Source organism: Bufo gargarizans, chromosome 3 (assembly GCF_014858855.1).
Source record: "Bufo gargarizans isolate SCDJY-AF-19 chromosome 3, ASM1485885v1, whole genome shotgun sequence".
In the NCBI taxonomy this organism is placed as follows: Eukaryota; Metazoa; Chordata; class Amphibia; order Anura; family Bufonidae; genus Bufo; species Bufo gargarizans.
In genome coordinates, this window is record NC_058082.1 from 238,040,880 (window position 1) to 238,066,133 (window position 25,254).

A 25,254-nucleotide genomic window follows, 5' to 3' on the forward strand; every position below is an offset into this window, starting at 1 on the left:
ATGAAAAATTAGAAAATGTGGCAGGGAAAGAGCTACAGCAGAAAGGCCACTCCCCCTGAGACATGACACTCCCCCTGAGACATGACACTCCCCCTGAGCTGCCATCCTGAAATAAATCTAGCAGAGAAACTGGAACAACGAATGGGAAAATCTCTGGATCCATGTGTAGTATGGGGCTCATTTTCATTTTTTTACATCAATCATGCCATAACCTTTATAATGACTTACTTTGTACCAGAATACTGCACCATCATTTTTGGCACACATTGGTGCACTGTAAGCCATGCCCATCATGGGTTGCGATATATATTCTAGGTTCCCAACCTTTGATAGATGTTCCCTGTTGGTACACACCATGCCTATGGTGTTCATGCTGTGCTTTTCTAATAATCTTTATTTATATAGCGCCAACATATTCATCAGCGCTTCACAGTTCAGATAGGCAACACAACGTGTAATTATCTCTTTGATCCAAATTGTTTATTGAGCAAAATTGAGACATCGGTCCTGTTAAATCACTGATCCCACAGTTATTGCCTCTGAATGTCAAATAACATTCACTTCAATGGGGCCGCAAAAGATGCGGACAGCACTCCGTGTGCTTTCTGCATCCGTTTGTCCGTTCCATGGTCCGCAAAAAAAATATAAATATATATATATATATATAACCTGTCCTATTCTTGTCTGTTTTGCGGACAAGAATAGGCAGTTATATTAATGGCTGTCCGCGCCGTTCTGCAATTGGCGCCACCCGTGATTTGTGTATCTGATGTTCTGTGTAGGACCTGATGATTCTATCCCCGATTCTGCCTAATATCGGACGGAGGGATTCCCCTACTGGTCAAGAGTGGTAAACAGGGAAAGAGGGTTTATTACTAGCAACAAGTGCACAGAGAAAAGCCCAAAACTATGCACGATACGTATTAAAACACCTTTATTATACACTCAAAGGCATGCAGGTAAACACTGAGGTGCTGCAGCAGGTTGAGCATGCACTCTACCGGCTCATAACCGGAATGCCCCTTTAAAAAAGTGAAAACCACAGAAGTGACTGCAATCTCAATGCATGTTCCAATGTGGAAGCTGGGGTTGCAGTGGCCAATCTTGTCTGTATCAGCTGTTACCGTATATACTATTGTGTGATGGATACGGGCTTCTACTTTACACACTTACAATTATAAAATATAATTTTTTGCAGCCTTAACTGTCATATGTAGGTCAGGTTTGCTCAGGTTGGCAATAGGCACAACTCATAAAAATACTCGTAAAAATTTAGTTGCGAGGTCTGCTCTGACCCTTGGTTATGTGACAATGTGGTGCTTCCTGTAAGGACATGACCTTCCATAAAAAAGAAAAGAAAAGGAGGAATTGCTCCCCCGGTTATAGACACGCTACAGTGTCTGGGTTTGGAGCATTTTCACCCGTTTAGGCTACTTTTTTCAGTGAGTTTTTTTGTTTTTCATGACCTTCCATTAGGCTACATTCACACGACTGTATGTGTTTTGCGGTCCACAAAAAATAGGAATGACATCCGTTTTTTTTGCGTATCCATTGTAACAATGCCTATCCTTGTCTGCAAAACGGATAAGAATAGGACATACTCAAAAATTTTCGCAGGGCTACAGAAACAGACATACAGATGCGGACAGCACATGGTGTCCACATTATTATTTTATTTTTTTACAGACCCATTGAAATGAATGGGTCCTCAGCCGGAACGGACACAAAATACATTCGTGTGAAAGTAGCTTAAGGCCTCTTGCACACGACCGTATGTATTTTGCAGTCCACAAAAAAACGGATCCGCCAAAAATACAGATGTCATCCGTGTGCATTCCGTATTTTGCGGAATGGAACAGCTGGCCTCTAATAGAACAGTACTATCCTTGTCCGTAATGCGGACAATAATAGGACATGTTCTATACGGACATACGGAAACAGAATGCACATGTAGTAACTAACTTTTTTTTGCAGACAGATTGAAGTGAATGGTTCCACATACGGTCCGCAAAAAAACGGAACATACACGGAAAGAAAATACGTTTGTGTGTAAGAGGCCTGAGGTTAAGTATTCTCACTGCGTCATAGCCCTGCCCCTCCATCACACGTCATAGCCCTGCCCCTAAACCTCATGTAAGCATCTATCTCAACAGAGTGTTGCAAGTAACGTGTGTCCTAGGGGATGCTAGCTCACAGATTATCAAAAGGTGGTGATGTGCGCCTCCACATTAGTACAGAAATCCGGACGCATGCTGGACATAAGACTAATAGGTATATACGTGATGACGTGTTTAGGATATTGATAGGTGGACATGTGTATAATGTGCAAAGACACACCTCCCTCGCCTTACTGGGATCATATCCATGCACCTACAGCATCCAGTCGCCAGCATAGATAACAGGGCCTGCATGGAGGAAGCAGGTGCAGTCAGGGTGGAGTTAGATAATATTTACACATATCTTATACCCGACAGGCAGCCCACCTCTATAATGGGCACATAATGCCAGACTAGGAAGCCACGCTATTGGTTGGTATTCTAAGTCAGGGACAGTCTTGCGAACAGGTGGGCCCCATAAAAAGGTGGCCTAGATACAGAAGCAAATAAATTGCCTTTAATCTGTGTTTTTTGCTTTTTTTTTTTTCTCTTGCAGATATGCTGACTTAGGGCTCGTTCACACGATCGTGTGAAGCCCATGCCTATGCCTGTGCTGTGGACCGCAATGCATGGGCACCGACCGTGGCCCAGCCGCATGGGGATCATGGACTCATTCACTTGAATGGGTCCGCAATCCCTCCATTCCGCAAGAAGATAGAACATGTTCTATCTTTTTGCGGTGCGGAGGCACGGAGCGAAACCCCAGGAAGCACTCTGAAGTGTTTCCTTAGTGTTCCATTCCACATCTCCGGATTTGTGGACCCATTGAAGTGATGCACACAGAACGGTGCCCGTGTATTGAGAATCCACAAATGCGGTACGCAATACAGCAACTGGTAGCACACATTCGTGTGAACGAGCCCTTAGGCCAGGGCTCGACAAATCCCAGGCGCCAGGGGTATTTGCCCCTGCTTGAAAATAGGCCCAGCACACCAGCAGCCGGGCGCAGCCACTGGAGCAAGGACCTTTTATCTGGCAAAAAATTGTGAACCAAGTGTCACGATCTGTACAGCGGCGCCCAGGGATCTCACTGCACTTACTATTATCCCTGGGCGCCGCTCCGTTCTCCTGCTATGCCCTTCGGCATGTTCGGTCACTTGGTTATAGTAGGAGGAAACTGCCCTTGTTCTCCTGGGCGTCTCCTTCTCCTAGGCTGTAGTGCTGGCCAATCGCAGTGCAGAGCTCACAGCCTGGGAGAAAAAAAACCTCTTCCTGTCAGCTGGCTGCGGAGTGACACACGACATGTACGTGGCAGCGCTCACCTGCCCGCTAGGCGCTCTCCACATGTCCCGTAAGCGGGCCAGGTGACTACGGCGGGGTTTCCGTTTTCCTGTACGAAGACTCTTCCAGCGTTTCCCGGAGATGAGTAGTCTCATCACCGTAAAGACTCATGCACACGTCCGTGGAACACGGACCATGTGATACCAGCCTGGATTTCTTCTGAGTGCAGGAGCGCATGGCGTCATTGGTCGCTATGACGCTGTGCGCTTCCTGCTGCCGTCGCAGTACAGTAGTACACTGGTATAGATCATACTAGTGTAGTACCGTACTGCGGCGGCAGCAGGAAGCGCACGCGTCATAGCAACTGATGAGGCCGTGCGCTCCTGCACGCAGAAGAAATCCCGGCCGGTATCATTTAAGAGGTGTTATTTTTGTCGCTAAAAAATAAGGCTTTATTAGGTAAAAAAAAAAAAAAAAAAAATTTGCTGGATCCTAGATTCCAAGGAAAGAAATTTGTCAAGCCCTGACTTAGGCTACATTCACACGTCAGTATTTTTCTATAATCCGAATTTCAGTCCGTTTTTTGCGGATCCGTTGTTCCTGAAAATGTTTCCGTATGTCATCCGTTTTTTGCGGATCCGCAAAAAACGGAAACATGTATACATTCAATAATCAAATAAAGTTGTTTGGATTTCTTTGAAAAAAAATTGAAAAAAATAAATAAAAAATTTGCTATGTGTTTCCAGGAACGGATTCCGCAAAAAACGGAAGACATACGGAATGACATCCGAATGTCATTCGTTTTTTGCGGATCCATTGACTTTGTATTGTACCAGGATCCGATTTTTCAGGACAAGAATAGGACATGTTTTATATTTAAACGGACATGCGGAACGGAACAACGGAAACGGACAGCACACATTGTGCTGTCCGATTTTTTCCAGGACCCATTGAAAATGAATGGGTCCAGATCTGGTCCTGATCTGTTCCTGAAAAAACGGAACAGATCAGGAAAGAAAAAACGGACGTGTGAATGGACCCTTAGGCTAATGATTCTAATTGTGAATCTACTGAAGTATTGATGCTAAAGGAAGCAGGTAAAAGTGAGTTTTATTAAAGCCTCCAGGTAATTGAGATTTGAATCTATATATCCATTCGGATTCTTTTTTGTAATATGTGTTTATTCCAATTACAACATCTCAGTGATGGACGAATTGCCTCAATCGCAAAAAACATAAGGGCTCGAGGACCACATCCATGTTATGCACGTGTCTCGCCACTGGGGTATCTTTTTTCTTGTCAATGTAATTCAAAAGTTCTAGGATACTCCTACATAGTTCTCTAATGGTTTTTCCAATGTAACCCAGTGGACCCGTGCATTTACAGTGGTATAGTGCTCCTTTTCTTTTGCAATTTAGGAAGTCCCGTATAGAGTATGTCCGATTAGTTACCGCCGATATGAACATTTTGGAGGGATGTATATAGCTACAGGTCTTACAGCCTCCACATCTGAAAATACCAAGTGGGCGCCTCTCCGGCTAGGTGCCTACAACTGGGGGTCTAGAGCAATGGCTATCAGACAAGTTCCTTCCTCGCCTACATGTCACACTTCCATATAAAGAGAATGGGCCAATACTCAGATAGTATATCACAAACTGCTCGATTATGATTATCGAAGGTTCCAATAATCCTGGTAACACCCCCGGAGCCCACCCTACTTCTGAGGACCAACAATTGATCTCTATCCTGACGTTCAGCAGAATGGAAAGCTGAGTGGAGGACACTGAAGGGGGGGGGGGGATATCCTCTCACCTTGAATCGGCCAAAAAGTCCCCTGGCCTCTGCGTAAAAGTCAGCCTGCGTAGAGCAGTTTCTGTGCACCACAGATATTGACTTCTAGATATACTACAGCGGAGAGAGGAGGGATGAAAACTTTGTCAGTGGAGGAGGTTGTTGGTGGCCAGTTTACCGCCAGTGTTAGTGACCCTAACGTCAAGAAAAGGGTGGTGTATCTGGGTTGATTTCAGATGTAAGGGTCCATTCACACGTCCTGTTTTTTTTCATCCTGAAAAACGGTCCGTTTTTTGCGGATCCGTTGTTCCTGAAAATGTTTCCGTATGTCATCCGTATGTCATCCGTTTTTTGCGGATCCGCAAAAAACGGGAACATGTATACATTTCAATAATCAAATAAAGTTGTTTGGATTTCTTTGAAAAAAAATTAAAAAAAAAATAAAAAATAAAAATTTGTTATGTGTTTCCAGGAACGGAATCCGCAAAAAACGGATGACATACGGAATGACATCCGAATGTCATCCGTTTTTTGCGGATCCATTGACTTTGTATTGTACCAGGATCCGATTTTTCAGGACAAGAATAGGACATGTTTTATATTTAAACGGACATGCGGAACGGAACAACGGAAACGGACAGCACACATTGTGCTGTCCGATTTTTTCCAGGACCCATTGAAAATGAATGGGTCCAGATCTGGTCCTGATCTGTTCCTGAAAAAACTGAACAGATCAGGATAGAAAAAACGGACGTGTGAATGGACCCTAAAGGTGAGGCTGAGGTTGAGTGCTGTTACAAACTTGGAAAGTGCCTGTCCAGACTAAAAACACAACATCAATAAACCTAGACCAAAAAAGCTATTTTGGGATTCCACCACATCTCCTCTGCTGGAAACACTGTGGTATCCTCCCACCAGCCCAGGAGGAGATTAGCATGTCCACTTCTACCCCTGAGATGATGGTAGGAGCGGGCAACAAAAAGAAAAAAAAAGAAAAAATTATGAGTAAGGACAAACCTGATAAGTGTAAGTACAAACTAATTTTGGCTTATGGAGGATTTTGGGTCATAGGGGAAGCCGGCTGGATAGAGTGGCCTGTTGTAGAGAAATAGTCTTCCTTTACTGACTGGATTCATTTTTCCAGCGCTCATTATACACTGCTCGTTTCCATGGTTACGTCCACCCTGCTCGCACACTATAGGAAAAAGTGCTGGCCTCTCTGGTGGCTGAGACCGTAGGAGTGCACACAGGCTGGTGTTTTTTTCTATAGTGTGGAAGCACGGCCACCACTGCTGGATTGCAGGGTGGTCATAACCATGGAAATGGGCAGTACATAATGTGATGGAAAAAGGAATCCAGCCAGCAAAGGAAGCAATATGGACAATCACAAGGCATTAGTAAGTGCCTTGTATTAACTCCCTATACGCAATAAATGCTTTTCTGTAGTAGGGTTGTAGTGGGTATCGAATTATCGATACCCAATCGATACTTTTGTACTGGTATTGATTCGATACCGGGATTTGACTGCACAGCCTAGTATCAAAGAACATGGTGCGTGCTGCTCTCAGTGCGCTCGATGTTCTCCTGAGCAGCACAGGAGAGAAGGACTCTCTCCGTCCCCCCTGTGCCGCTGCCACCAATGAGAAGAGAGGGGCGGAGGAGGGGAGGGACTGTGGCCACTGCACCACCAATGAACATAAGTAACTTATTAATACAAATACAGACTAGTTTATGCGGCACCTGATGGGTTAACTGCCGCGGATCGCAGCGCCCTGTCATAGAGGTCGAGTGCTGGCCATCTGTTTCTGCTGCCGGAACCCGCCTCCTGTATTTGTATTAATGAGTTACTTATCTAACATTGGTGGCGCAGTATGTTGCCCCCCCCAGTACTATAAACTTTGATGGCGCCCCTCCCAACCCCCCCCCCCAGTATTATAATCATTGGTGGCAGTGGCCACAGGGTCCCCTCCTCCTCATTGGTGGCAGTGGCAGCTTTTGATCGGAGCCCCAGCAGTGTAATCCTGGGGCTCCGATCGGTTACCATGGCAGCCAGGACACTACTAAAGCCCTGGCTGCCATGGTAGTCTGCTGCTGTGTGTACTATGCACAGGGAGAGTGAGAAATCCTATTCCTATTCACCCTAAAAGAGCTCCATTAGGGTGAATAGGACAAGGGAGGAAAAGATCCCAGGTTCTAGACCCTAAGGGGGCTAATAGTTATTAAATAAAAAATAAAATAAAAACACAAAACAAAATATTAACTTTAAAATCACCCCCTTTCCCAATTTTACATATCAAATAAATAAACAAACATATTACATATCACCACGATCAAAAAAGCGTGAACTATTGAAAAAAAAAAAAAAAAAATTATATATATATATATATATATATATATATATATATATATATATATATATATATATTAAAAAAAAATCTCCTATGCAGTGAACGCCGTTACAGGAAAAAAAAAAACCTGCGCGATTCGCCATTTTTTTGTCACTTTGTCCCCACAAAAAATAGGATCAGACTGTTTGATTATGGGCCAGACGTTCCATAAAACGCTGCTTTTTTTTTTTTTTTTTTTTTTTGGTATCGCAATACTTTATGGTATCGAAATCGAATCAACATTTGGGTATTGCAACAACCCTATTCTGTAGTGACAAAACCCCTTTAAACATCTATAGATGAGTTTTATATGTCTCTGCTGACTCCTACAGAAAGACAAAGTTTTGTATTCAATTTTCAAGCTGACGAGCCCAAAATTCTAAAAATATATCCTGCTTCACAAATACAGTCGGTCACCTGCTCTAATGTCGCTTTTCTGATGGATGTATTAAATGTTGTGAAGGGAAAAAAATATTTGTAAAATACAGCCCCGCTTCACAGACACAGTCCCCATTACAAGGAGTAGAGGGCTGTGATTCACAAAGTTCTACTCTTCTCATATCTGCCAGGTCTTCCTTCTGCAGAAGAGACTGGGCTGGTGGGAGGCAGGCAGTGAAGTTTTTTTCTACAGGTCTTAACACTTAGAAATGAGAGTCTTCCATCTGCAGGCTGGGTTTACATGTTTGGGTTTTCTGATGCAGTTTTTGAAACTAAAACGACAGGAGAATACATAGTTGCTCTATGCTCTTTTTTGTAATCCAATCCTGGTTTTGGCTACAAAAACTGCACCAGACAACCTTAAAAAAAGAAAAAAAAAAAAAAAAAAAACAACACATACTGCACACGTTACATGAGATGCATTCAATTCAAAGGATATAAAAAAAAAAATGGACTAATATATTTTAGTACAAAAAGAACCCCTATGAAACTAAAGCTACAGTAGCAACACACCCTTCCAGCCATTGTTTTATTAGGCAGCAAACCCAGGAAGTGCTTTCATTAATTTTGCTTGGAACATAAACTAGTCTCAGAAGGCTTCCCCATACTATGCACTGTTTTCAGTAACATGTGTCCTTACTTAAAGGGGTTCTCCGGGAATTAGGAAAATGAAAATACCTTAAATATTACTTTATTATAAATATATATAAAAAAAATATTCTCAAACACCTTTCACTATTTATAATGGCTTGTTTTGTCTGGGGAGCAATAATCAGGGGAAACAAAATGGCCGCTGTCCCATTAGTTCACACAAAACCTGACCTGATCACACATGAGGACAAGTTACTTTACAACACTGAGGTAAAGAGCTGTCTCATCCTCTACTCCTACTTGTCAGGGATTATGATCCCGAATACAGATGATAAGAACTTTAGCTGAATCTCTGGGGAATCTAGTTCATGAGGAGACGAAGTACAGAGAGGACGGACAGGACAGACTGTGGTAATGGAGGCTGCATACAAGAGCTGCTGCTCATTAGTCACATCCCCACCCTTCTCTCATGGCTCCTCAGCATCTCCATTCCCATAGATCCCACCTGTATTCAGGATCATGATTCCTGACAAGCAGAGCAGAGAGGAGGATGAGGCAGCACTATGGCTCATTGTGTTGAAGCAACTTTTCCTCCTGTGCGATTAGGACAGTTTTTTTGTGAAATGATAGGACGGCGTCCATATTATTTCTCCTAATGATTGCTCCCTAGACAAAACAAGCCATTCTAAGTAATGAAAGGTATTTGTGAATATATTATAAAATAATATTTCAGAATTTTCTTTTTTTTTTATTTATTCCTAGAGAACCCCTTTAACTGCAAATACCTGAAACTTAAAGGGGATGAGTCACTTCTGCAAATGGCATTTATCATGTAGAGAATAGTGTTGAACGTGAATATTCGAATAGCGAATTTTAATCGCAAATATCTGCACTTCGAGAATTTGCGAATATTTAGAATATAGTGCTATAGTCATTGGCCCACAAGCAAGAAGCAGGGAGGAATCATGTGTTCAGATGGAAAAAATTATGAATATTCATCATTACGAATATATAGCACTATATTTAATATAGTGCTATATATTTGTTTTTAGAATATTCAGCATTTTTTCCATCTGAATGCATGATTCCTCCCTGCTTCTTGCTTGTGGGCCAATGACTCATGTGGCCTTAACCATTTTAGACTGGACATTTTAGAACGTCCTGTATGAAGAATCCTTACATAATTCAGGCAAACATGCACATCCCTACTTGGACTAAAGTAAGTGAGAGAAGCACATCTCATCCATACATACAAGAAAATCTCTTTTCAAGCCATGGGTGTTATATAACATTTTAACTCCCGTCTAATAAACTCTTGTTAGAAGACTTTGTTAGAAGGCTTTATCATCAGTTTTAGACGCCCATTCAGAGGTGACAACTATCACTTCCATTTTTACCAAAAAAAGTGACAACTGGAAGTGCCTAGTTACATAAATCAAACTTTCACCATCTCATCAGACTTCTAATTTACTCATAGATCAGTATTGTGGAAATCCTCTTTTTATCCTCTTCTGACATGTCTGTTTTAGTAACTACCATATTTTTCACTTTAGAAAATACATGGCGCTGCCGCTCTGCACATCCAGATGCTCTTTCTGCATTCAATGCTTCCTGGCCTTCTCTGGGCCCGCGCTGCACTGTGCCCCGACGTCGCATAGTGCCAGGTCATGATGAGCGAATGCTGTATGCAGTCAGGACTATGCAGTGCAGCACCCAAAGACGACCAAGGAGCGGTGAGTACAGCCTGCACTAGCAGCGCTACATTCACAACTCCCTGCGCCTGCAGCATACCATAATGGAAGCACTCATTAGTATTCGCTTTATAAGACGCACTGCCATTTCCTTCCACTTTTGGGGGCAAAAAGTGGTCTTCTAAAGTGAAAACTATGGTACTTACATTTACCATGAAATAATTCTGGAACATATTTTCCTATAACTAATTCTTGTGCAGTTTCTCTATTATTCCTACAGACGCTTATGGATACATTTACAACTGAGTGTTACCATTTGGGAGCGTTTCCCTAAACAGATTGGCATGGACAGCACTGACTGAACAGTATCAGACAATGCAAGGACACACCACCAACCAGTAACACCCAGTTTAAATTACATTAATAAACTTATTAGGCTACTTTCACACTAGCGTTTTGGCGTTCCATTTCCGAGATCCGTTCAGGGCTCTCACAAGCGGTCCAAAACGTGTTTTGCCCTAATGCATTCTGAATGGAAAAGGATCCGCTCAGAAATTATCAGTTTGCCTCCGATCAGTCTCTACTCCGCTCTGCAGGCGGACACCAAAACGCTGCTTGCAGCATTTTTCTGTCCGCCATGTGGTGCGGAGCAAGACGGATCCACAATGTAAGTCAATGGGGACAGATCCGTTTTCTCTCACACAATAGAAAATGGATCAGTCCCCCATCGACTTTCAATGGTGTTCATGACAGATCCGTCATGGCTATAGAAGACATAATACAACCGCATCCGTTCATGGCGGATACATGCGGTTGTATTACTGTAACGGAACCGTTTTTGCAGATCCATGATGGATCCGCAAAAAACGCTAATGTGAAAGCAGCCTTAGTAGCAATAACAGAAGAATGGAAAAACATAGTGTTATAAGAAAATACACTTCAGAATCATTATTGCATGGAATTCAATAATTTATGAAAGTCAGGAGAGGTAGCGAGTTCTCTTTAAAGAGGACCTTTCACCTAAAAAAAAAAATTAAACTAGGACCATAGCTTAACTTACATGCCCCCATGAAGTCTTGATCGTTTTTTCTTTTTTCAAACTGTGCCCCCGTTTGTCCGCTGTGCCCTCCGGAATAATTCCCGCCGTCTATGCTAATGAGCCAGCCTCAAATGGGCTGGCTTTAAAAGTTCTCCTCGGCGTGCCTTCCATCTTCTCCCTGGCACGGAGCGCATCCAATCAGCGCGCTCCGCTCTTAGCCGGATAGACGAAATCGCTCCAGTTCTCTGAAGTCTCGCGAGAACTGGAGCGTCTTCTCCCTGGCTAAGAGCGGAGCGCGCTGATTGGATGCGCTCCGTGCCAGGGAGAAGATAGAAGGCACGCCGAGGAGAACTTTTAAAGCCAGCCCATTTGAGGCTGGCTCATTAGCATAGACGGCGGGAATTATTCCGGAGGGCATAGCGGACAAACGGGGGCACAGTTTGAAAAAAGAAAAAACGATCAAGACTTCATAGGGGCATGTAAGTTAAGCTATGGTCTTAGTTTTATTTATTTTTTTAGGTGAAAGGTCCTCTTTAAGGCTACATGCACACGACCGTATGTGTTTTGCGGTCCACAAATTGCGGATCAAAAAAAAAAATATATGCCATCCATTTTTTTGAGGATCTATTGTAACAATGCCTAAAACGGATAAGAATAGGACATGTTCTATATATATCTTTTTTTTGCCGGACCCATTGAAATGAATGGGTCCGCATCCTATCCGCAAACAAAACGGAATGGACACCTAAACAAACAACGTTCGTGTGAATCTAGCCTTAGGCTCCATTCACACATCCGTAATAATGGGTCCGCATCTGTATACGGAACCATTAATTTCAATGGGTCCGCAAATTCGTCCTGTTCAAAGATAGAACATGTCCTATTAGGGTCCATTCACACGTCCGTAGTGTAATGCGGATATGCAAATTGTGGATCCGCAATACACGCGGCCGGCACCCCCCATAGAACTGCCTATTTTTGTCCGCAATTGTCCGACAAGAATAGGACATGTTCTATTTCTTTGCGGAGCAACGACCCGGAAGTTCAGGTCCGAAGTCCGGAAGATCGGGACCGCGTTCCAGAAATTTGGATGCCGGGACTACTAATACTGTGCTCTCCGCATCTCTCCCGGCCCAATAGAGAATGAAGGGGTCCGCACCCGTTCCCGATATTGCAGAACGGACGCGAACCCATTTTCAGACGTGTGAATGGACCCTTATTGTCCGCATTACGGACAAGGATAGTACTGTTGTATTAGGGGCCAGCTGTTCTGTTCCGCAAAAAAAACGGAATGCACACGGACGTCATCCGTATTTTTTTGCGGACTGCAAAATACTGAAAAAGCCATACGGTCGTGTGCAAGAGGCCTAAGGGTATGGCCACACATCGCAGATTCCACTGCAGACTTTGACTTGCCATGGATTTTACCCTACACATTGCAAAGGGGGAAATCTGTTGTGGACATTTGCAGCATAAATTTATTTATGGCAAATTTACACTACAGACTGTTTTGCAGCATGTGGTTGAGAAATCTTAAAATCTCATCCACTTGGCTGGTACTGCAAATGACAGCATTATGGCCAAGTGAATGCAGCCTAAAGAGGTTAATCTCATCTGAGACAACCACTTTCAGAATTCAGCCATGAGGCCGTTTTCATAAGACAACCTCTCTGAAGACCATTTATCTAGGATGGTTTCGATACCAAAATTTTGATTTGGTTTCGATACCATAAAAAAGTATTGCGATACCACACAATAAAAATGCCAAAAAAATCTTCAAGTATGGAAGAGCTAGAAAGAAACACTCAGCCTCGAAAGGTTCATGTGTAGGCCAAGAATTCATGGCGGTAAATCCTTCATGGTATGTTCACATATGGCATGAACACAGTGGATCTGCCCCAGGGGACTTACATGCGGCAGATTTGCAGTGCTGTACAGTATCAGCAAAAATGGATGAGATTTTAAGAAATGTGGCCGTCGCCTTAAATTTTGGAACATGTGTCCATAAACATGGGACCATATGTGGAACCATTCATTTCAATGGGTCCGCAAAAAAAAACCTGACGTTACTCCGTGTATATTCCGTTTCCGTCTGGATAGTACTGTTCTATTAGGGGCCAGCTGTTCCGTAAAATACGGAATGCACGCGGACGCCATCCGTATTTTTTGCGGACTGCAAAATACATACGGTCATGTGCATGAGGTCTAAACCACTGGCCTTCCCTTTTGAAACCTTACATAATACAGCACTAATAGGTCAAACATAGTAAACACAGCATCATATGATGGTAATATGATCAGTGTATGGTTCCTTATCTTGTACCTGATGTTCAAAGGTTAGTAACGTACGCACTGGTCTAGGCCTGGACTGCACAGACTACATACAAGTCAGTGCAATCCTTCAGACTGCAGCACGGCTGAACCAAGGTGTTACCCTAGAAAAAAAGCCTTTGTGTAGCCCAGGTTTGATATGTGCAATATGTGCATTATGCCCGGGCACATTTCGGCCAACAGCTATTGATGGTGTATGGGCATCTTAGCATGTGTTTGGCAATTACCTAATAGTCATGTTTTTTCACTAGTATTGACCTGGACTTTATAATCCTACTATCCTTGCTGACAGATTTATTAATGTGTGTTTACCAAAATCTGTCCAAAAAAGTGCACCAAGCCGGCACAATTTGGCACATCAAGGGTTTCTACGCTATTTTCTGTAATGTGCACCATTTGTGCCAAAATTCCACCATAATTCAGGCATAACAATCTGCTTCAAAGTAAGCCAACTAAATAGTTGATACATAGTCGGAGAAAAGTGTCTATCCCTGCACCAGATCTATCATCCAGCCTGAGCCCCTGGTGCAGGTCTAGACATCCTTAGTAAATCTGGGCCATTGACTCCCTGGCTTGTGTTTAACCACAGCAGCTGTAGGGACATGGAGAGCAAACGAGGAGACAGGGGGTGTGGCTCAGACTAACTGCAGTTACAGATTCAGATTTGTGGTGCCGGACCAGCACAGTGTATTTCATCAGTTACGGTAGGTGAAGGCCTACCATAAAAAAAAAATTACAAAAATAAAAAAAAACACGCCAAATTAAAAGTTTAAATCGCCCCCCTCTCCCAATTTTACATATAAAATATATAATCAAAAACATATAAACAATAAAAAAGAAACATATTACATATCGCCACAACCGAAAAAGAGTAAACTATTAATATCTCTCCTATGTGGTGAACGCCGTAACAGAAAAAAAAAAAAAAAAACATGCAATTTGGCATTTTTTTGTCACCTTGGCCCGACAAAAATTAGGATCGAACTGTTCTATTATGGTGCAGACGTTCTATAAAATGCGGACTGCACGCAGCTTTTTTGGTGTTTTATTTTTTTCGCGTGGTATCGAGTATGGCAACACTTTTATGGTATCGAAATCGAATAAAAATTTGGGTTTAGTGACAACCCTAGGTAAGACATGCCATTTTTTATTAAATGGTAATTATATGCATTTTAAATTTGGCTCCGAAATTGTTCAGGTTAGGAGCCAATGGCTCCTTGATATTTTTTTCAGTCTGGAGCGCTGATTCATCTGAAGTCTTTCGAGATGGAAAGGAGAGGAGTCGGCTGCTGGAGAAAGGCAGAGGCATATCCATCAAGTTTTCCACCTCACTCCAGTGTTAGGATTCACAATTACACTGCTCAGTACCGCTGTGTGACACATGGCACAGTTTGAGAAGCACTACTGTAATATATGCTACAAATACTCTACCACCACAATAAAAAGAAATTTTCAACGGATCCACATTATTACCAAACCTATAAGCATACAGCCGTTGCCCGACCGTGTTCGTATTGCTGCCCACGAACAGCGGGTCCGCAATATGTGGGCAATGGTCGTGAGCACATTGTATCATCGATGCGGAGCCAGTTACTTGAATGGGTCCGCAATCCAGAAGGATTCATTTTGCGGTGTGGATGGATCACGGACCCATTCAAGTTGAATGGGTCTGCATCCGTCTGCGGCGGTGAAACGGACGGTGCCCGTGTATCGGAACAGCCGACACACGTTTGTGTGCATGAGCCCTAAGAAATGCTGTCCATATAGAGGTCTCTTGAACAAATCTCATCCACACAAAAACTGACCCTTTTTAAAAGCATGTTGTGTTCCTTCTGAGTAAGAAGACTTGTACTGATCGTGAGCCGTAGTGAGCACAAACTAGTACCATACGCACATGAAGCCTAGTGTAAATCTGTGAGGCTCTCCTGCTTTTAGAGGGGAGCCGTATAATTAGAAATGAGTCAGACTAATAAATCTACATTTGCACAGTTGGGTGAAACTGACCCCACCATTTAAAATGTCTAGAATAAATCATGCAAGAACAGCAAATAACAATGGCCCCTACCAGAGTCACCTCGCTCTCGGAATATCATCCAGCAACTGCAGGAGACTACGAAGAACCCAAAATACCAAGAAGCGCACATTTACACCTCCTCAAAATAACAGCAATTCATCAAAGCCTGTCAGTCTGTCTCTAATGGAAGCAAGTCACAAGTCACTACCATGTGCAATGATCCCTGGCTTCCAAGCATTTTGAAGCCGGCAGGATCTGTCTGAACGGCAAGTAACCCTTCAGAGAAAGACCACCAAACAGCCCACCTGAATGAAGACTGAGAAGCAGCCCGTGAAAAGGTTCAGTAAGGCCTAATGCACAGAGCCGTTGCGTGCATTGGAGACCGCAATCTGTCCGCACCGTAAAATAATAGTACAAGTACTATTTTTTTGCGGTGCGGAGGCACGGAGAGGAACTGCACAGAAGCACGGATTGCGGACCCATTCAAGAGTTTGCAGGCCGCAATACACGCCACAGCCGGTAACGGTCGTGTGCACGAGGCCTAAACCTGTTCTTTCGGAGCTCAGTAAAGTGGGTCATCTTATCAATGACTGATAGCATTCCCTAAATGTGGGATAAAAGGATGGCACCGCCCACATGACTCCTAGGCTCAGAAACAGCAAAGATGGATGAGGCTACTTTCACACTTGCGTTTAACTTTTCCAGTATCGAGATCAGTCATAGGATCTCAATATCGGAGAAAAACGCTTCTGTTTTGTCCCCATTCATTGTCAATAGGGACGGAACTGAACAGAACGGAATGTTCCAAAATGCATTCCGTTCTGTTCTCATACCGGAGAGCAAACCGCAGCAAGCTGCCGTTTTCTTGCCGATATGGGATGCGGAGCAGAACAGATTCGGCATGACCCTCAATGTAAGTCATTTGGGACGGATCTGTTTTCTCAAACACAATAGAAAACAGATCCGTCCTCCATTGACTTTAGATGGTGTTCATACAGGATTCATCATTGCTATGCCAAAAATAATACAACCGGATCAGTACATAATGGATGCAGGCGGTTGTGTCATCAGTAACGGAAGCGTTTTTGCTGAACCCTGCCGGATCCAGCAAAAAACTAATGTGAAAGTAGCCTAAATTACAGGTTTTACTGAATCCTTTCACATAGAACCATATATCAATTGGCTCAGCTCCTCCTGCTCTATAACATGCCGCCTGCAGCTCAGACGTCATGTTCAACACAACTGGTTCCCTTTTACAACCTGTAGAAACAGCCCCATTCAGGTGTAGGGTACAGCCAGACTTGGTGGTGTTCTCCATGGTGGAATTGTAGGCAGATAATTTGCATGATCCACAAAAATGCAGCATAAAAGCAGCAGGTTTTCAATCTACGACATGTCAAATGTCAAAAGCCGAAAGCAGTAGAAGACCCGCTCTGATCCTGTAAGTGAAGCCACCACAAAAACAAGCACGATCCGCTGTGGATTTTCTACAGCAAACCAGCTACATGTGCTCTTCCAGAACAGATTTTCAGAAGCAGAAATATCTGCAACATGTATAATAAAAGATAACGTTAAGGTGATATATCTCATGAGGAGTGTTATATTACACCTGTACTAATTTTGGCCCTCAAGTTACAAAATTGGTTCCAGGAGGACCATTGTATGTTGAAACCAACGTAAGTTGAGTAATTGGTTTTGAAGCCCCAAAATGTGATCCAAGATAAGAGAAAATGTGTATTTAAGAAAAATAAGCAGATAACTAAGGCTACTTTCACACTTGCGTTCGGAGCGGATCAGTCTGGTGTCTGCACAGACGGATCCGCACCTATAATGCAAACGCTTAGATCCGTTCGCATTACCATGAACAAAAAATATTTTTTTTTTTTTTTTTTTTTGTTCACGATAGTGCAAACGGATCCGTTTTGACTTTACATTGAAAGTCAATGGGGGACGGATCCGTTTGAAAATTGAGCCATACTGTGTCAACTTCAAACGGATCCGTCCCCATTGACTTACATTGCAAGTCTAGACGGATCTGTTTGCCTCCGCACGGCCAGGCGGACATCCTGCTGAGCGGAGCGGAGGACAAACGGTGCCAGACTGATGCATTCTGAGCGGATCCGCATCCACTCAGAATGCATTGGGGCTGTACGGATCCGTTTGGGGCCGCTTGTGAGAGCCTTCAAACGAAACTCACAAGCGGAGCCCCGAACGCTAGTGTGAAAGTAGCCTAACAGATAAAACACGTCCTTACATGTAACAGTCTGGAATAGCTGCTAACTAGTAACTAATACAGCTATTTTACCGGAGAAGTGTCCTTGATTGGTTGGAGCTGAGTCTGAGACATTGTATGTTGATTCTGGTTTCAACTTACGATGGGTCAGAAAAGACAATTCTATGTTGAGAGATCACTGTACTTATCTGTAAACCCTACCATAACAAGTGTAGGCGATGACCATTTACGAGTCGTCACACTCATTTTCATCGAGGAGGTGTTTACTTAATGAATATGTATTCAGGAGTGCACACCCAGCGCTCCACTAGGTAGGTACACGTGATGTCTGGTAAGGGAAAGTCGTATGTCAGGAGCCAGGAAGCCCATGTGGTTTTAAATATGCTTCTTCCACCTACATTTTCAAAGTTGTTGTCCACTGATTTATAGTAGACACCACCAAAAATTGCAAAGAAACGAGGTCCTTAAAAAAAAAAAAAAAAAAAAAAAAAAAAAAAAAAAAAGGACCAGTAAGCAAACTATTTGGTAAGGCAGAAAATCTGGCAATGGTAAAATACTGACTGTAAGTGTAATACGTCCCTGACATGCCTAAGGTGGCATGGAGTGAAATAATTAGGGCCACCGACATTCTCCTGAGCGGGTATCTGCCCAGCAGCACTCAAATGCCCACTCCCGAGGCTGCAGAATGACAGCCAATAAAACATGGCTGCCTTCAGAATCAAATAAAGTTTAGGGGGCTATTCACATGGCTGTTTTTTTTTTAATTAGTGGGCCCATTTAGACAGGACTGCACCTTTCTAACATCCATTAAAAACGGGTAGACTGTGTAATTAAAAAAAAAAAAAAAAAAAAAAAAAAAAAAAGGGCCTTTGTGACGTGACAAGACTGGGAGCATCAGGTCCTGCTGCCTCCAGTGCGGAGCGTGTGTTCCCAGGATTGCTTGTGGGAATGTTTTCTCTTATTTATTTTTTTGCTTGCATGAATTTTCACGCAACGCATGCCCCATAGAAGTGAATGGGGCTGCGTGAAAACCGCAAGCATCCGCAATCAAGTGCGGATGCGGTGTGATTTTCACGCATGGTTTCTAGGTGATGATAGGGATGGGGACCCGATCTTTATTATTTTCCCTTATAACATGGTTATAGGGGGAAAATAATAGCATTCTGAATACAGAAAAGTAAATTAGGGATGGGGGGGTTAAAAAAAGTATATAAAAATTATTAAACTCATCTCATCCACTTGGTCGCACTGCCCGACTCGTTATTTTTCTTCTTCTTTGATGACCTGGGAGGAAAAGGACCTTTGGTGACATCACTGCTCTCATCACATGGTCCTTAATGACGGACCATGTGATGAGCGCAGTGACGTTACCTAAAGGTCCTTTCTCTCCTGTCCTCAAAGAAGAAGAAAAGCCGGGCTGCGCAAACAAGTGAATAAGGCGAGTTTAATTATTTTTTTTTTTTAACCCCTCCATCCCTATTTTACTAAGCATTCTGTATAAAAAAAAAAAAATGCTATTATTTTCCCTTATAACCATGTTATAAGGGAAAATATTCTATATCTACAGAATACCTAACCCAAGCCCGAATTTCTGTGAAGAAGTCGGGGTTGGGGTTTGGGTCTGGGTACCAAACATGGTGATTTTTTTCTCACGCGTGTGCAAAACGCATTAAAACGCTTTGCACTCGCGGGGAAAAAAAAATATATAAAAAAATCGCACATTTTTCTGCAACGCACTCGCATCTTTTCCCGCATGTCACCCGCAACGCCCGTGTGAAAGAGGCCAAATAGTGTGGTTAACCAGAAAGAACTAAGATGTCAATAAGAAGATAGGTGTCCAGATGTTTTCATACAGGTCACCACCAGTGTTAGGCTCCTTTCACACTTGCGGCAGGACAGATCAGACAGGCTGTTCACCCAGTTGTATCCGTCCTTCCGCCGTACCGCCGCTCCGTCCCCATTGACTATAATGGGGACGGGGTGGAGCTCCTGCGCAGTACGGCAGTTCGCGGTGAGAGGCCGCCGGACTAAAAAGTCGGACATGCAGGACTTTTAGTCTGGCGGCCTTTCGCCGTGCACTGCCGTGCTGCACCGGAGCTCCGCCCCATTATAGTCAATGGGGCAGTACGGCGGAAGGACGGATCCGACAGGGTGAACAGCCGTAAGTGTGAAAGTAGCCTTAGGCTGTGTCTGAATTATACCCTAGTGCAGTGATGGCGAACCTATGGTACGGGTGCCAGAGGCGGCACTCAGAGCCCTCTCTGTGGGCACCAGCACCCTGGAGAAAGTCTATGGTGTACCAATATGCCTTAGAATTTGCCTGCCATTCAATAGTGCAGGACATGCTATGAACAGCACAGGCAGCACATTGAATGTAGGCAGGATATTATAGCTAAATGATAAAGTACATGGAAGATATATGATATTGGTGTTCAGGTTAAATTGCCGTGTTGGCACTTTGCGATAAATAAGTGGGTTTTGGGTTGCAGTTTGGGCACTCGGTCTCTAAGAGGTTCACCATCACTGCCCTAGTGGCTCTGAATTTATAGTTAGAAAAAAGGAACTCGTTGCAGCTCTATTCAACAGAAGAAAAAAAATTAGGAAGAATTGCATTGTTTTGGAAATCCGTGATGGAATTATGATGTAAGGCAGAAGGTATTTGCATGAGAAGAATGCTGTACACACAGAAAAATCGGATTAACAGAGCACATCAAGAGCAATAAAGGGCGGTATACATATATTAGCAGCAATACTGCTCCCATACACTGGTGGCCGTATATAGGACTGCTATGCAGTAAGACGGATAATTCCATATGGACTTATGAGATTCGTCCTATAAAGTGCATACATAAGTGATATACATGTATGCGTCCACATATACATGTCTGATATAAGACTGTGCATCCACATATACATGTGTAATACACACACACACACACACACACACGTGTGACCACATATACATGTGTGATGTGTGTGATATACAGGTGTGAATCTACATATACATGAGCAATATACACACACGTGGCTACATATACATGTCTGATATAAGACTGTGCATTTACATACACATTTTATATACACACGTGTGATATATGTATGTGCGTCCACATATGTGTGTGTGATATACAGGTGTGCCTCTACATATACATGAGCGATATGCACAGTGCCCACATATACATGTCTGACATAAGACTGTGCATCCACATCCACATTTAATATACACACGTGTGACCACATATACGTGTGTGTGTGTGTGTGTGATATACAGGTGTGAATCTACATATACATGAGCAATATACACACACGTGGCTACATATACATGTCTGATATAAGACGGTGCATTTACATACACATTTAATATACACACGTGTGATATATGTATGTGCGTCCACATATGTGTGTGTGATATACAGGTGTGCCTCTACATATACATGAGCGATATGCACAGTGCCCACATATACATGTCTGACATAAGACTGTGTAACTTTTTGGGTTCTTCCCTATAGTTGGTACAACCAGTGGCTGCTCCCCTCTGTGAACCCTGCCCGGCCAGGCTCTCACGTCACTGACAGGCTGTGCAGCAGCTGACTGACACAACACTCATCCTACCTGCAAAACAGCTGTGCTCATTCATCTCCCATGTCCACTTCCAGGTGGCAGGAGGTGCCCCGGAGCTGGCACTGCTCCATGCCAGGGAGGCGGCTGCACACCAGCCTATCCTTTGGGCTGCTTCCCCGGCTTAAGCTACTTTAGGCCCAGCTAAGCGGGCGGTGACGTCACCAGGCCGGAGCAGGGGCCGCCAGTGCACTGCCGAGATAAGGACCCGCAGCGCTGAGCCCCGCTCACTTCCTGGATCCGGTCCCGTGGTGCCTGACGCAGGCGAGAGGCGGTGACCGGCTGGCTGTGGGATGTGAGCGACAATCCCGCCCGTTCTCGCGGGAACTCCCGCTGCGCCCTGTGGTGCGTGTGATAGACGGGTTACTGCTGGAGGCACCCACCCATCCTATAGGCTTGCTGTCCACCACAGCTCAGCCTGCTCTACAGTCAGAGGGAAGGGATGGCTCGCAGTCTGCTGCACTATTTACCTTATAGGATATGTGACGCCAAACATTTTTACCAGATAGGAACACATGGCTTTTTTCTAATATGTTTTTATTTTCTGATTGTAGATTTTTTAACTCTATTTTCTACACATGATTTAGGGGGCGGCCATCTTGCTTGAGCTGTTAACAGCTTAAAAAAAAAAGCTTTATGGCAGCCCCTTGGTCTATAGACACAATGGAGAGGAGAGGACCACATTGACTTCAGGAGAGGTTTCTAGGCATAGTCTGTGACCTGTGCAGAGGAGGAAATGAGCTGTCACTGTCACACTGTTGACCACTTTCTCCTCCTTCCCTCAACAACAGACCTAGCCCTCTCCTGGATCTCCCTGTACCTCAAAGAACCTTCAGCGTTCCACGTTCATACGTCCCCATCTCCTCGTCACATCCCCTCTTTGTTGGTGTTCCTCAAGGCTCTGTCCTGGGTCACCTACTTTTCTCCATTTATACGATGGGCCTGAGACCACTCATAGAGTCCCATGGCTTCCAATACCACCTCTATGCTGACGGCACTGGAATCTACAGAAACTCTCTGGCCAAGATGTCACTTCCCTGCTATTAGAATCGCAGTATATAGCTTAATTCTTCTCCTCACGCTTCCTAAAACTCAACATGGAGAAAACTGAATTCATGGTCTTTCCCACGCGTCACTCAGTCCCCTTACCTAACCAGTCCATTACCGTTAATAGCACAACACTTTCTCAGTCTCGCAGGTCTGATGCCTGGGGATATCATTTGATCCTGCCCTGTCCTTTAAGCCAGTGGTCCCAAACAACCAGGCTGTGGCAGTGTACCGGGTCCTGGATGGTTTGCTGCCGGGCAGTGGGTACACAGAGGAGAAGACATCAGGAGGGAATAAGCCTACTCATGCGCAGGCTATGCTCTCATCTGCGGCCACACAGCAAGAAGGAGGGAGAGCATTCCTTCCCACTGTGACGTCAGCCACTGCCACCACTGAAATGGCTGAGAAAGGGAGAGTCAGGGAGGAAGATTGTCAGCCACTGCCCCGCCAATGAAAATATACATGATGGACCAGGGGGAGTGTCATTGAGGGTGGAAGGCCGGTATGGAGGGAGGGGAAAAATAACATGGGAGCCCAGAAGTTCCTCTTCCTGTGCAGTGCACAGTGCCTGGAGAGGGTGAAAGAGAGTGGTCAGTAAGACATCAGCAGAGTCCAGTGACTACCAGTCCCTTCCCTAATTTACATCATCCCTCGGTTTTATGCAACAATTGAAGCTCCCACTAGGGCCAATGCTCTGTGTTGGATCTGGTCATTTCTAATGATATAATTTTGTAGATAGCGGCTCACCCCACTCACCTAGTGGACCTAGGTGCTCATGTTCCAGGACTGCTCCACAGCCCTGTTAAAGAGTGAAAATGTATAGATTGTAGTGGAACAGGCACTCTATCACCCCGAGTTGTAGGTAGAGATTGATGTTTTATTAGGATTGTTACTAAAATTGCAATCACAATAAAAAATACTCATGTAAAATTGAGAGATTAGCCAACATATCCTACTGTGGAGGACATGTCTGAGCCCGAGCACCGCGCCAAGGTTTCTCAAGTAGCTCGGGACCTAACGCTAAACCTACCTGTGCCGTATGGGCAATACCAGGAGCCAGTGAGCAAATTACAGGACTCACAGCACACTCCCAGTTACCTCCAGCATGCAGCCATGTTTACAATCGGAGGAGGGAGAGAGAGGTAGGTTTAGCGTTAGGTCCTGAGCTACTTGAGAAACCTTGGGGCGGTGCTCAGGCTCAGATATGTCCTCCACAGTAGGATATGTTAACTAACCTCTCAATTTTACATCAGTATGAGGGTTTAGTAAGACCGCAGAGTGCACCTGTCTTTGTAAAATGTATTGTTATTTTGTTTTATTGTTTATCACATGTCTATTGTGGTCCGCTGCAGGCATCCTTCCATTGTATGCATTTTTGCCGGGGATTGCCATTAGCAGCGGACCACAAGTGCAGGATCTGCCCCCCCTGTATAGATGCACCACCGCATATGGGGTTGAGCACTTCCTGCTTTTCATCTCCACGCCAATTTGTAGTTTATATACATAATTAAAAATACCCGAAGGATAATATGAAGGGTATATACAAAATAAACATAAAAAGCATATATCATATATGCATGTAAATATATAGGACGTTTTCAGGCTAGCTGTATTCCAACAGGCAACTCCCAGTTGGGGCTGTGTGTGTGGGAGTAGAGACAGCAGGCTAGGTCCGTTTGGATGTTGCAGACATCAATATACATATTGGAAGTATAAATGTAGCAAATTAAGAGTTTTAAAATACAGGATGCAAAATACTAAGGTTGGGATCATAGGGTATTAAAACATAAATGCATGTATTCTAGGTGGTAGGTATGGATGACACCAAATCTGGACTGGGTTGGTGTATGTTGTCCCAATGATCCTCCTTTATCATTCCACTTTTCTGTATAATATAAAAAACTGAATAAAATATATCAGGTTGTAAGAGGCCAAGGGCACTGAAGGATTAGTTGATCAGTCAGACCTACTGTAACCCAATATGACCTGATCTGTATCTGTTTTAACAGTTTCGCATAATCCGCAAATTAGTGTCACTCTGTATAGTATGCGATTATGTAGGTGCTCTTCCTTAGCTGACAAAGTTGTGGCTTATAAAGATAATGTCAACAGTAGTACATTAATGTTTAGTTGGTACGGTTTTACCGTGTCTACGGCTTCTGTTTCAGCAGATATCGGCCAGCTTGGTGGAGCTCTGCTCGCTGTATAGCCGAGGAATTGTCTCGCGGTCTGCGAGTCTCTTCCAAGAGGCAGTTCATGTGTTGTCGGGAGTGTCACGTGGCGTCCCACGGAGTTTGTATGCCGTGTTTAAAATTTTTCAGCACGCTAGTGCTGGTTTGTAGACACTTGGTTATCGTAACTACATTACATATAGGAGTTCCTCAGGATCCCCCACAATATACCCTCCATCTGCGTCCCTCCACTCATAATGGCCTCCCCTGTGTCACTGCATTCTACAATGTCCACCGTTATTGTCCATCTCCACCACAATATACCCTCCATCTGCGTCCCTCTACTCATAGTGGCCTCCCCTGTGTTACTGCATTCTACAATGTCTGCCGTCATTGTCCATCTCCCCTACAATATACCCTTCATCTGCATCCCTCCACTCCTAATGGCCTCCCTAATGTCTCCCGTCATTGTCCATCTCCCCCACTATATACCCTCCATCTGCGTCCCTCTACTCATAATGGCCTC

The 25,254-nt window shown here is 43.9% G+C and overlaps 1 protein-coding gene across 3 annotated transcripts in view; it reads right to left on the reverse strand.

Annotated features, from left to right (window-relative positions):
- Nucleotides 1-21,753, reverse strand: part of TAB3 (TGF-beta activated kinase 1 (MAP3K7) binding protein 3) — a 56,026-nt gene extending 34,273 nt beyond the window's left edge. For all 3 annotated transcript variants that reach the window (XM_044285157.1, XM_044285155.1, XM_044285158.1), the window contains exon 1: nt 21,505-21,753. The gene's annotated coding sequence lies outside the window, so the exon portion shown is untranslated. The remainder of the gene's footprint in view (nt 1-21,504) is intronic.
- Between the last annotated feature and the right edge of the window lie 3,501 nt (nt 21,754-25,254).